Raw genomic sequence first — 13,665 nt, 5'->3', positions numbered from 1 at the left:
TGGATATTGGGGAGTTGTATCAGGAGTCAGAACCAGCAGTGCAGGGAAGGGAAAGGGACAGACACAGTGACAGTTACACATAACTATAAACCCAGTGAGAATGAGGGATGAATGGATATTGGGGAGTTGTATCAGGAGTCAGAACCAGCAGTGCAGGGAAGGGACAGGGACAGACACAGTGACAGTTACACATAACTATAAACCCAGTGAGAATGAGGATGAATGGGTATTGGGCCGAGTTGTATCAGGAGTCAGAACCCAGCGTGCAGGGAAGGGAAAGGGACAGGCACAGTGACAGTTACACATAACTATAAACCCAGTGAGAATGAGGGATGAATGGGTATTGGGCCGAGTTGTATCAGGAGTCAGAACCAGCAGTGCAGGGAAAGGGAAAGGGACAGACACAGTGGACAGTTACACATAACTATAAACCCAGTGAGAATGAGGATTGAATGGGTATTGGGCCGAGTTGTATCAGGAGTCAGAACCAGCAGTGCAGGGAAGGAAAGGGACAGACACAGTGACAGTTACACATAACTATAAACCCAGTGAGAATGAGGGATGAATGGGTATTGGGGAGTTGTATCAGGAGTCAGAACCAGCAGTGGCAGAGAAGGGAAAGGGACAGACACAGTGACAGTTACACATAACTATAAACCCAGTGAGAATGAGGGGTGAATGGGAATTGGGGAGTTGTATCAGGAGTCAGAACCAGCAGTGCAGGGAAGGGAAAGGGACAGACACAGTGACAGTTACACATAACTATAAACCCAGTGAGAATGAGGAATGAATGGATATTGGGGAGTTTAATCAGGAGTCAGAACCAGCAGTGCAGGAAGGGAAAGGGACAGACACAGTGACAGTTACACATAACTATAAACCCAGTGAGAATGAGGAATGAATGGGTATTGGGGAGTTGTATCAGGAGTCAGAACCAGCAGTGCGGGAAGGGAAAGGGACAGACACAGTGACAGTTACACATAACTATAACCAGTGAGAATGAGGAATGAATGGATATTGGGGAGTTGTATCAGGAGTCAGAACCAGCAGTGCAGGGAAGGGAAAGGGACAGACACAGTGACAGTTACACATAACTATAAACCCAGTGAGAATGAGGAATGAATGGGATATTGGGGAGTTGTATCAGGAGTCAGAACAGCAGCAGTGCAGGGAAGGGAAAGGGACAGACACAGTGACAGTTACACATAACTATAAACCCAGTGAGAATGAGGAATGAATGGATATTGGGGAGTTGTATCAGGAGTCAGAACCAGCAGTGCAGGGAAGGGAAAGGGACAGACACAGTGACAGTTACACATAACTATAAACCCAGTGAGAATGAGGATGAATGGGTATTGGGGAGTTGTATCAGGAGTCAGAACCAGCAGTGCAGGGAAGGGAAAGGGACAGACACAGTGACAGTTACACATAACTATAAACCCAGTGAGAATGAGGAATGAATGGATATTGGGGAGTTGTATCAGGAGTCAGAACCAGCAGTGCAGGGAAGGGAAAGGGACAGTCAGTTTACACATAACTATAAACCAGTGAGAATGAGGAATGAATGGGTATTGGGGAGTTGTATCAGGAGTCAGAACCAGCAGTGCAGGGAAGGGAAAGGGACAGACACAGTGACAGTTACACATAACTATAAACCCAGTGAGAATGAGGAATGAATGGATATTGGGGAGTTGTATCAGGAGTCAGAACCAGCAGTGCAGGGAAGGGAAAGGGACAGACACAGTGACAGTTACACATAACTATAACCCAGTGAGAATGAGGGATGAATGGATATTGGGGAGTTGTATCAGGAGTCAGAACCAGCAGTGCAGGGAAGGGAAAGGGACAGACACAGTGACAGTTACACATAACTATAAACCCAGTGAGAATGAGGAATGAATGGGTATTGGGGAGTTGTATCAGGAGTCAGAACCAGCAGTGCAGGGAAGGGAAAGGGACAGACACAGTGACAGTTACACATAACTATAAACCCAGTGAGAATGAGGATGAATGGATATTGGGGAGTTGTATCAGGAGTCAGAACCAGCAGTGCAGGGAAGGGAAAGGGACAGACACAGTGACAGTTACACATAACTATAAACCAGTGAGAATGAGGAATGAATGGATATTGGGGAGTTGTATCAGGAGTCAGAACCAGCAGCAGGGAAAGGGACAGACACAGTGACAGTTACACATAACTATAAACCCAGTGAGAATGAGGGATGAATGGATATTGGGGAGTTGTATCAGGAGTCAGAACCAGCAGTGCAGGGAAGGGAAAGGGACAGACACAGTGACAGTTACACATAACTATAACCCAGTGAGAATGAGGGATGAATGGATATTGGGGAGTTGTATCAGGAGTCAGAACCAGCAGTGCAGGGAAGGGAAAGGGACAGACACAGTGACAGTTACACATAACTATAAACCCAGTGAGAATGAGGGATGAATGGATATTGGGGAGTTGTATCAGGAGTCAGAACCAGCAGTGCAGGGAAGGGAAAGGGACAGACACAGTGACAGTTACACATAACTATAAACCCAGTGAGAATGAGGAATGAATGGATATTGGGGAGTTGTATCAGGAGTCAGAACCAGCAGTGCAGGGAAGGGAAAGGGACAGACACAGTGACAGTTACACATAACTATAAACCCAGTGAGAATGAGGGATGAATGGATATTGGGGAGTTGTATCAGGAGTCAGAACCAGCAGTGCAGGGAAGGGAAAGGGACAGATACAGTGACAGTTACACATAACTATAAACCCAGTGAGAATGAGGAATGAATGGATATTGGGGAGTTGTATCAGGAGTCAGAACCAGCAGTGCAGGGAAGGGAAAGGGACAGACACAGTGACAGTTACACATAACTATAAACCCAGTGAGAATGAGGGATGAATGGATATTGGGGAGTTGTATCAGGAGTCAGAACCAGCAGTGCAGGGAAGGGACAGGGACAGACACAGTGACAGTTACACATAACTATAAAACCAGTGAGAATGAGGGATGAATGGGTATTGGGCCGAGTTGTATCAGGAGTCAGAACCAGCAGTGCAGGGAAGGGAAAGGGACAGGCACAGTGACAGTTACACATAACTATAAACCCAGTGAGAATGAGGGATGAATGGGTATTGGGCCGAGTTGTATCAGGAGTCAGAACCAGCAGTGCAGGGAAGGGAAAGGGACAGACACAGTGACAGTTACACATAACTATAAACCCAGTGAGAATGAGGGATGAATGGGTATTGGGCCGAGTTGTATCAGGAGTCAGAACCAGCAGTGCAGGGAAGGGAAAGGGACAGACACAGTGACAGTTACACATAACTATAAACCCAGTGAGAATGAGGGATGAATGGGTATTGGGGAGTTGTATCAGGAGTCAGAACCAGCAGTGCAGGGAAGGAAAGGGACAGACACAGTGACAGTTACACATAACTATAAACCCAGTGAGAATGAGGGATGAATGGATATTGGGGAGTTGTATCAGGAGTCAGAACCAGCAGTGCAGGGAAGGGAAAGGGACAGACACAGTGACAGTTACACATAACTATAAACCCAGTGAGAATGAGGAATGAATGGATATTGGGGAGTTGTATCAGGAGTCAGAACCAGCAGTGCAGGGAAGACCCAGTGAGAATGAGAGGATATTGGGAACCTGCTCAGAATAACTTTTTTGTTCATTATTAAAACGCAGTTTATGGGTTTAGTTCCCCTTTAACTATGTAATTCTGTTGGTACCAGTTGAGCAGTTCTGGTTCTGATGGGTCTCAGTACCCAATAGAGAGGTTCTGCTCATGCTGTTTTGCAGTTTTTCCCCATTACTGTAGATCATGTGACCCATTTATGCAGATATTAATGAATTTCTCGGCTGTTTTTCCCCTAATTGCCCCAGACGTTCCCTGCGCTGCTATTGGCCCCCGCGCTTGTTCCCATTGAGCCCCCGGCAGTTAGTAGCCGCCAGCGAATGTAACAGCGTTTCGGGGACCCACGTGACTCTTAATGGGCCATAATGATGCTTTTAGCGGTGCAATAAATTAGCTCTTCCAAAACGAGGGATTTTAGTCAATTTTACTTAAACTCGTTTTCTTGAATAAATTTCAGGCGCCAGATTGCGATCTCCGTTCCGTGGATATTTAAAGGGGAAGCTGACATTGTATTGTAAACTGGGACAGCCCCTCCCCCAATATAATGTAATTAGTGACGAGCAGCCAGTTCTTAGACTACAACTCCCAGAACTCCCTGCTGCAGTAACAGTTGTTTGGAATGGGTGTTTGCAGCTCTTAGACTGATCTTGCACTTCATTTCCCATAATTCTCTCTTGACCAGCGACTTACTCATAACATTCTGGCTGCTGTGACTGATAGATCCCTGGCACTGAGAGATCCAGCCTGTGGGTACAGATATTGGCTCCATGAGTCAGTGCCCAGAACATTCCTTCTCTGTATATTTGTATTTATACATATGGGTAGGGGGTGCCATAGTGTTTCCCTTAGACAGTACAGTATGGGGGTACAGCTTATTGTGTGCCCAGAACATTCCCTCTCTGTATATTTGTATTTATACATATGGGTAAAGGGGGTGCCATAGTGTTTCCCTTAGACAGTACAGTATGGGGGTACAGCTTATTGTGTTGCCCAGAACATTCTTCCTCTGTAATATTTTGTATGTTTTTTGTTTTTTTTTTTTTTTTTTTTTTTTTTTTTTTTATTTTTTTTATAGCATATATGGGTAGGGGGTGCCATAGTGGTTTCCCCTTTCAGACAGTAAAAGCAGTTATGGGGGTACAGCTTATTGTGTGGCCCAGAACATTCCTTCTCTGTATATTTGTATTTATAGCAATATGGGTAGGGGGTGCATAGTGTTTCCCTTAGACAGTACAGTATGGGGGTACAGCTTATTGTGTGCCCAGAACATTCCCTCTCTGTATATTTGTATTTATACATATGGGTAGGGGGTGCCATAGTGTTTCCCTTAGACAGTACAGTATGGGGGTACAGCTTATTGTGTGCCCAGAACATTCCCTCTCTGTATATTTGTATTTATACATATGGGTAGGAGGTGCCATAGTGTTTCCCTTAGACAGTACAGTTTGGGGGTACAGCTTATCTCCCAGGGCTCCAGTTCTTGGGGGCCAAAGGCCCATATCAGTTTTTGGTGGTTTCATTGATGACAGACATTGGTTATTGTCCGTGGAATGATTGGAGCAATGTGATTGGACAGGATGGGACTTTATGTTTAAGTGCAGTTTGTGGGCGAAGCTGCCGCCCCCCTGGGACCTTATTTGTAAAGAGACATGAAAGATTCAATTTATTCCATTTTTTTTAACTCCATCAGTCACAAAGCGCCAGTCAGTAGCTCCACCCACCCCCCCGACCAATTGATTTAGAGAAGATTTATGGTCTGAAAAACACATCAAGTTTGGCACTCGCTGCCCACCGGCCCCTGGCAGCGCCCGCAGCTCCGGAGCGTCATCCCTTTGGCTTTGTACAAACATCGCACTGCAGATATATGCGCCGCGGGCAAGATGGATGGGCGCTCGGTATCAAGTCTGTCATCTCCAGTATCCTTCATCATTCTTCTTGGGGGAGCAGCACCGCTCTCTAGAGCAGATCAACCGACTCGAGGGGTCATTTAATCAATTCCCATTTATATCTTCATCCGTCCCAGTCTGTCCTACTGGGCAACTAACCCATTCCATACAGGAGTAAGAAACAAGTATATTGTACCCCCTGCTGTCAATGATAAGGATATTAGCAGTCACTGAGGGGTTCTGTGCCCCCCATATAAAGGCACAAGGCTGCAGGCTGAGTTATACAGGGAACTCTGAGTATCACTCATGTATTATAAGGGATAATGTACCCCCTACTGTAAATGATAAGGATATTAGCAGTCACTGAGGGTCTGTGCCCCCCATATAAAGGCACAAGGCTGCAGGCTGAGTTATACAGGGAACTCTGAGTATCACTCATGTATTTTATAAGGGTAATGTACCCCCTACTGTAAATGATAAGGATATTAGCAGTCACTGAGGGTTCTGTGCCCCCATATAAAGGCACAAGGCTGCAGGCTGAGTTATACAGGGAACTCTGAGTATCACTCATGTATTATAAGGGATAATGTACCCCCTACTGTAAATGATAAGGATATTAGCAGTCACTGAGGGGTTCTGTGCCCCCTATATAAGGCACAAGGCTGGCTGCAGGCTGAGTTATACAGGGAACTCTGAGTATCACTCATGTATTATAAGGGATACTGTACCCCCTACTGTAAATGATAAGGATATTAGCAGTCACTGAGGGGTTCTGTGCCCCCCATATAAAGGCACAAGGCTGCAGGCTGAGTTATACAGGGAACTCTGAGTATCACTCATGTATTATAAGGGATAATGTACCCCCTACTGTAAATGATAAGGATTGTTCAGATTATTTACTTCAAGTAATTCAGAGCTTTGTAATCTATAGATCCCAAATGCAGACACTTGATTTTTAAAATAGTTATTCAAACTACAGCACGGTTGCTAGGGTAAATTGGGCCATAGAAACCAGACAACAGGTTAAATGCCACACGGGAGATGATGGAAAATAGGAAATGGTCGGGATGTTATTGAGGTGATGGGGCCCTTTAATAAATACAGGGACAGAGCTGATTGGGTGCTGCTCAGGGAGAAATCGTGTCCCTCCCATGCAGGGTGGAAGCTATGGGGGTATTTATAGGGGGGGGGAAATATTTGTGGACAAAATTCTGAGGAATTAAGAATAATTGGTTAAAGTCGTGTATTTTTGGCACCGTGGGTCAATAAGTGGTAGTTTGGTGCATTTCCTAACCCCCCCATTATACATCTGCCCCCAGGTGTATCTAGCGACACGGAAGGGGCGGCACTGGCGGCAGTGATGGGGTTAAATAGGAACCTACAGATTCTGCGGATTTACAGGCTCCGCCAACTCCCCCAATTACACAGAATGTACACAGAGTGTTGGTGCCAGTTGGGCCGTGGGGGGGGGGGTAATTTATAGATCGACTCCTCCACTCGCAATAAATCAGATTAAAACATCCATGAATCATCTGTAGGAAGGAATCCATCAGCTGGGGGGGGGGGGGGGGGGGGCAGGGTAGTTGCCCTGTGCTGCTGTTCGTGTTATATGGGCAGTGGGGTTTTACCCTTTCTTACTGGGGGGGGTAATTAGAGCTGCTGCAGTGTTATATGGGCAGTGGGGTTTAACCTTTCCTTATGGGTGGGGTATTAGAGGCTGCTGCAGTGTTATATGGGCAGTGGGGTTTAACCGCTTTCCTTACTGGGGGGGTTATATAGAGCTGGCTGCAGTGTTATATGGGCAGTGGGGTTTAACAGCTCTTCGCTTGACTGGGGGGTAATTAAGAGACTGTGCGTGTTAATATGGGCAGTGGGTTTTAACCCTTTTTCCTTACTGGGGGGGTTTGAGAGCTGCTGCAGTGTTATATTGGCAGTGGGGTTTAACCCGTTTCCTAGCTGGGGGGTATTAGAGCTGCTGCGTGTTAATATGGCAGTGGGGGTTTAAACCCTTTTCCTTATGGGGGGTATTAGAGCTGCTGCAGTGTTATATGGGCAGTGGGGTTTTAACCCTCTCCTTACTGGGGGGGTTTTTAGAGCTGCTGCGTGTTATATGGGCAGTGGGGTTTAACCCTTTCCTTACTGGGGGGGTATTAGAGCTGCTGCGTGTTATATGGGCAGTGGGGTTTAACCCTTTCCTTACTGGGGGGGTATTAGAGCTGCTGCGTGTTATATGGGCAGTGGGGTTTAACCCTTTCCTTACTGGGGGGGTATTAGAGCTGCTGCAGTGTTATATGGGCAGTGGGGTTTAACCCTTTCCTTGCTGGGGGGGCGATTAGCCTGCTGGGCAAGTGTTATATGGGCAGTGGGGTTTACCCTTTCCTTGCTGGGGGGGTATAGAGCTGCTGCAGTGTTATATGGGCAGTGGAATTTAACCCTCTCCTTCTGGGGGGGTAATTGAGCTGCTGCTGCGTGTATATGGGCAGTGGGATTGTAACCTCTTCCTTACTTGGGGGGGTATTAGAGCTGCTGGTGCTATATGGGCAGTGGGTTTAACCCTCTCCTTACTGGGGGTAATTAGCGCTGCTGCGTGTTATACTGGGCAGTGGGGTTTAACCTTTTTCCTACTGGGGGGTATTAGAGCTGCTGCGTGTTATATGGGCAGTGGGGTTTAACCCTTTCCTTACTGGGGGGGTATTAGAGCTGCTGCAGTGTTATATGGGCAGTGGGGTTTTAACCTCTTTCCTTATGGGGGGGTATTAGAGCTGCGGCTGCGTGTTATATGGGCAGGGGTTTAACCTCTTTACTGGGGGGGTATTAGAGCTGCTGCGTGTTATATGGGAAGTGGGGTTTAACCTTTTAACCTTACTGGGGGGTATTATGAGCTGCTGGCAGTGTTATTGGGCAGTGGGGGTTTAACCTTTCCTTCTGGGGGGTTAAATTAGAAGCTTTTGTCGGCGTGTTATATGGGCAGTGGCGGTTTAAACGCTTTCCTTACTGGGGGGTATTAGAGGCTGCTGCAGTGTATATGGGGCAGTGGGGGGTTTAACCCATTTTCCTTGGTGGGGGGCGGATTAAAGAGCTGCTGCGTGTTTATATGGGCAGTGGGGTTTTAACCTTATCCTTGCTGGGGGGGGTATTCAGAGGCTCGCTCGCGTATTATATGGGCAGTGGGGGTTTAACGCCTTTCCTTATCGGGGGGGTATTAGAGCTGCTGCAGTGGTTTATATGGGCAGTGGGGGTTTAAAAAAACCTTTCCTTACTGGGGGGGTATTAGAGCTGCTGCAGTGTTATAATGGGCAGTGGGGTTTAAACCCTTTCCTTACTGGGGGGGTATGTAGAGCTGCTGCGTGTTATATGGGCAGTGGGGTTTAACCCTTCCTTGCTGGGGGTATTAGAGCTGCTGGCGTGTTATAATGGGCAGTGGGGTTTTAAACCTTTCTTGCTGGGGGGGTATTAGAGCTGCGCGTGTTATATGGGCAGTGGGGTTTAACCATTTCTTATGGGGGTATCAGAGCTGCTGCAGTTTATTTGGGCAGTGAGGTTTTAACCTTTCTTACTGGGGGGTAACAAGAGCTGCTTTCAGTGTTATATGGGCAGTGGGGTTTTAACCATTTCCTTATGGGGGGGGTCGAGCTGCTGCAGTGTTATATGGGCAGTGAGTTTTACCCTTTCCTTACTGGGGGGTATTAGAGGTGCTTGCATGTTTATAATGGCAAGTGGGGTTTAAACCCTTTCTTACTGGGGGGGTATTGAGCTGCTGCATGTTATATGGCAGTGGGTAACCTTTTCTTAACTGGGGGGGTATCAGAGCTGCTGCAGTGTTATTGGGCAGTGGGGTTTAACCCTTTCTTACCTGGGGGTATCAGGCTGCTGCATGGTTATATGGGCAGTGAGGTTTAACTCTTTCCTTATGGGGGGGTAACAGAGCTGCTTAGTGTTTATATAGCAGTGGGATTAACCCTTTCCTTAACTGGGGGTATTAGAGTGCTTCAGTGTATATGGGAGTGGGGTTTTAACTCTTTCTTAACTGGGGGGTATTAGATGTCTGCCTGGCGTGCTATATGGGCAGTGGGGTTTTAACCCTTTTCCTTGCTAAGGGGGGTATTGAGCTGCTGCGTGTTATATAGGGCAGTGAGGTTTTAACCCTTCCTATGGGGGGGTAACAGCTGCTGCAGTGTTATAATGGGCAGGGGGTTAACCCTTTTATCCTTACTGGGGGGTATTAGAGCTGCTGCATGTTATATGGGAAGTGGGGTTTAAACCCTTTCCCTTACTGGGGGGTAATTCGAGCTGCTGCGTGCTTATAATGGGCACGTGGGGTTTAACCTTTCTTTACTGGGGGGTATCAGAGCTTGCTGCAAGTGTTATATTGGGCAGTGGGTTTAACCTTTCCTTCACTGGGGGGGTAAATCAGAGCTGCTTCAGTGCTATATGGGCAGTGGGGTTTAAGCCCTTTCCTGCTAGGGGGGTATTAGAGCTGCTGCGTGTTAATGGGCAGTGGGGTTTAACCCTTTCCTGCTAGGGGGTATTGAGTGCTGCGTGTCCATATGGGCAGTGGGTTTAACGCTTTTACTTGCTTAAGGGGGGGGTATTAGAGCTGGCTGCGTGCTATATGGGCAGTGGGTTGTTTAGACCCTTTCCTTGCTAGGGGGGTATTAGAGCCTGCCTGCGTGTTATTGGGCAGTGGGGTTTAACTCTTTCCTTATGGGGGGGTAATCAGAGCCTGCTGCAGTGTTATATGGCGCAGTGAGGGTTAACGCTTTCCTTACTGGGGGTAACAAAAGCTGCTTCAGTGTTTATATGGCAGTGGGTTTAACCTTTCCTTACTGGGGGGTAAAGAGTCTGTTCAGTGTATATGGGCAGTGGGTTTTTAACCCTTTCCTTACTGGGGGGGGGGTATCAGAGCTTCCTGCGTGTTATATTGGGCAGTGGGATTTAACTCTTTCCTTACTGGGGGGGGGGTATGAGGCTCTGCGATGTTATATGGGCAGTGGAGGTTTACCCTGTTCATTACTGGGGGGGGGGTAATGAGAGCTGCTGCATGTGTTATACTGGGCGTGGGTTTAACCCCTTTCCTTACTGGGGGGTAACAGAGTTGCTTTTCAGTGTTATATGGGCAGATGGGGTTTTTAAATACCCTTTCCTTACTCGGGGGGTAACAAGAGCTGGCTTCAGTGTTATATGGGCAGTGGGGTTTTAACCTTTCCTTACGGGGGGGTAATCGACTGCTGCCGTGTTATAATGGCATTGGGATTTTTAAAACGTCTTTCCTTACTGGGGGGGTATCAGAGTGCTGCATGTTTTTGGGCAGTGGGGTTTAACCCTCTTCCTTACTGGGGGGTATTAGAGCTGCTGCAGTTTATATGGGCATTGGGTTTAACTGCTTTCTTAACTGGGGGGGTATCAAGAGTGCTGCAGTGTTACTATGGGCAGTTGGGGTTACTCCTTTCTTACTGGGGGGGTTTAAGAGCTGCTGCAGTGTTATATGGGCAGTGGGTTTAACCCCTTATCCTTACGGGGGGGGTATCAGAGCTGCTGCAAGTGTTATATGGGCAGTGGGGTTTAAACCTTTCCTTACGTGGGGGGGTATAAGAGCTGCTGGCAGTGTTTATGGGCAGTGGGGTTTAACCCTTTCCTTCTGGGGGGGGTATAGACTGCTGCAGTGTTATAGGCAGTGGGGTTTAAACCTTTCCTTACTGGGGGGGGGGTATCAGAAGCTGCTGCAGTGTTATATGGGAGTGGGGGGTTTAAGACGCCTTTCCTACTGGGGGGGTAAAACTAGAGCTGCTGAGTGTTTTATGGGCATTGGGATTTAAACTCTTTCCTTAACTGGGGGGTATAGAGCTGCTGCGTGCTATTGGGGCAAGTGGGATTTAACACCTTTCCCTTACTGGGGGGTTCAGAGGCTGACTGCAGTGTTATATGGGCAGTGGGCTTTAAACCCTTTTCCTTACTCGGGGGGGTATCAGAGCTGCTGCTGTTATCTGGGCAGTGGGGTTTATCCTTTTCCTTACTGGGGTGGTATTCAGAGCTGCTGGCAGTGTTATATGGGCCAGTGGTTTAACTCCTTTCCATTAACTGGGGGGGTATAGAGCTGCTGCAGTGTTATATGGGCATTGGGATATTAACTCTTTTCCTTACTGGGGGGTAATCAGAGCTGCTGCAAGTGTTATTGGGCATTGGATTTAACTCTTTCCTTACTGGGGGGGTAATCAGAGCTGGCTGCAGTGTTAATATGGCAGTGGGGCTTTTAACTTTTCCTTACTGGGGGGGTATCAAGAGCTGCTGCATGTTATATGGGCAGTGGGGGTTTAACCTTTCCTTACTGGGGGTATTTAGAGCTGCTGGCAAGTGTTATTGGGTTAGAAGGGGGGGGGTGCTGAGGGAGTATTTTTTGTTCGAGTTGTGATTCACAGCAGGTTCAGTAGAGAGCCAATTACAGGGTAGTGCTGCCCCTATGAATGATGGGACGTTTGTTATTATTTATGAATAGAATTAGCCGCTGGGCGGAGGGATTTAATGGGGGGGGGCCCTCATATCTCCTACATTTGCTTTTATTACAAGGGTGGAACAAATGTATTCTTTCCCTTGCGCCAATATTACGTCGGTCGGCGCGAATAATCAAATAAATCCTGGGGGGGGGGGAGATTTATTACAACTGGAGGCACCGAGAATTTGGGCCGCAAGATTTGCTCATTTTGTGAAAAACAGGAGAATTTGGGGAATTTTTATTTAGTTTTTATTCTTTCCTTCTCCCCCCCCTTATGGGTTCTTATCTCTGCCACTGTAGATGGACCAGGTGAGTTCTGTGCTCTGATTGGTGTATTTGTGAAGGAGGCACATAAGTATACAAGCGAACGTCCCTACCCAGGGGGGGCCAGGTGACCGGGCCCTTCGGCCTTGGTAAGGTCTCAAAGCTGGGCTGGGGTCATCAGGGGGAAGCGGAGACCTTGGGTTTGGGAGAATCAGGCAAATGGGTGGGGTGTATTAGGGGAGTTGCCCTGCAATTTATGCGGGAAGTGGTGGGGCTTTATAGGGGGAGGGTGACCTTGGCGTTTTGGACAAATAGGCAATGGGTGGGGTTGATTAGGGGAGTGGCCTCGCAGATTTATGGGACGTGGGCTGGGGCTTATAGGGGCGCGGGTAGACTTGGTTTTGGAAAATACGGAAATGGTGGGGTGTATTTACGGGGTGTGGCGCTGCATTCTGGAAAGTGGTGGGGCTTACTAGGGGGTGGGCAGACCTTGAGTTGGGAATAATAGGCAAATGGGTGGGGTTATTAGGTGTGGCCTGCACTTCATGCAAAGTGGGCTGGGCTTATTAGGGGAGCGGCAGACTTCTTGGGGTTTTTGGGATAATAGGAAATGGGGACTGGGTTGTATTCGGGGTGTGGGCGCTGCATTCCATCCGGAAAGTCGGGTGGGGCTTATGGGGGAGGGCAGACCTTCGAGCTTTGGGATAATGGCAGAATGGGTGGGGTGTAATTAGGGGTGTGCGCCCTCGCATTCATGGAAGTGGGGCTGGGGCTTATATGCGGCAAGGCAGCGACTTTTGGGTTTGCTATAATACGAAATGGTGGGGTTGTATTAGGGTGTGGCTGCATTACATCGGGAAGTGGGTGGGGCGCTTATAGGGGGGGAGGGCACGACTTTGGCGTTTGGGATAAAGGAAATGGGTGGGGTGTATTAGGGGTGTGGCCCTGCATTCATGGAAAGTGGGTGGGGCTTATAGGGGGAGGGCAGACTTTGGGTTTGGGATAATAGGAAATGGGTGGGGTGTATTAGGGGTGTGGCCCTGCATTCATGGAAAGTGGGTGGGGCTTATAGGGTGAGGGCAGACCTTGAGTTTGGGATAATAGGAAATGGGTGGGGTGTATTAGGGGTGTGGCCCTGCATTCTTGGAAAGTGGGTGGGGCTGTTAGTAATAGCGCTCTCTCTCATTGAACCCACCCTCACTGGGCTACTGCATATGGACCCAGGACTGAACCAAACTGGACCCATAAACATTCCTCTTCCCCCCGCCTTGGGTGCAAATGTACCCAGAAATCCCCTCGGCCTCAGCCTCTCCTTGACTGGCCCCTCCCACTTCCTCTTCTCTCCGCTGGGGCCGTTCCTATTGGGCGCCCGGGTACCAATA

The sequence above is a fragment of the Xenopus tropicalis genome, chromosome 9 (assembly GCF_000004195.4).
Source record: "Xenopus tropicalis strain Nigerian chromosome 9, UCB_Xtro_10.0, whole genome shotgun sequence".
NCBI lineage: Eukaryota > Metazoa > Chordata > Amphibia > Anura > Pipidae > Xenopus > Xenopus tropicalis.
The sequence above is the reverse complement of the archived record's forward strand: the minus strand, read 5'-3'. Positions refer to the sequence as shown.